This window comes from Gossypium hirsutum, chromosome A13 (assembly GCF_007990345.1).
Source record: "Gossypium hirsutum isolate 1008001.06 chromosome A13, Gossypium_hirsutum_v2.1, whole genome shotgun sequence".
NCBI classification, from domain to species: Eukaryota; Viridiplantae; Streptophyta; class Magnoliopsida; order Malvales; family Malvaceae; genus Gossypium; species Gossypium hirsutum.
Window position 1 is genome coordinate 58,407,129 of NC_053436.1, and position 718 is coordinate 58,407,846.

The following is a 718-nucleotide window of genomic DNA, read 5'->3' on the forward strand; positions in this document are numbered from 1 at the left end:
AAGATGAGCAAAATTGGCTTTTAATTTTGTATTTTAATTCATTTTACCCCTAAATGACCAAAATGCACTTACTACTAAACTTTCCAAAATTCCATCCATGTCCAATTTTTGTCCATAGACTTAGAAATTGGTAAAATTTCTATTTAAGACCTCCTAATTAATATTTCAAAACAATTTCATACTAGAAACTTCTAGAATGCAAGTTTTGCAAATTAATCGATTTAGTCCCTAATTTCAATTTAAGCACTTTATGCATAAAATTTCTTCACGAAATTTTCACACAATCATGCAATCATATCATAGACCTCAAAATAATCATAAAATAATTATTTCTATCTCGGATTTTGTGGTCACGAAACCACTATTTCGACTAGGCCCAAAATCAGGATATTACAACTCTCCCCCCCTTTGAGAATTTTCGTCCCCGAAAATCTTACCAGAAAAGTGGTCTTCACTTAGATTCCTCAATTTCATATTCGGTGCTGAAGAACTTTCACTCAGGCGGTGCCTCCAATATATCTTATTAATTTCTCATATATTCTGAAAGTTTACGAACTCATCTCTTAATTGTTCTTAAATTTTCAACCCTTCTCCGTTTCCTTTGACATAAAACCAGATCTCAATTTGGTTAATGGAGACTAGAATTCCAAGAAATTCAACAATCAAAAATACCTGAAATTCCATGAATCTGATGAGTAGGAATTCATTCAATATCGAT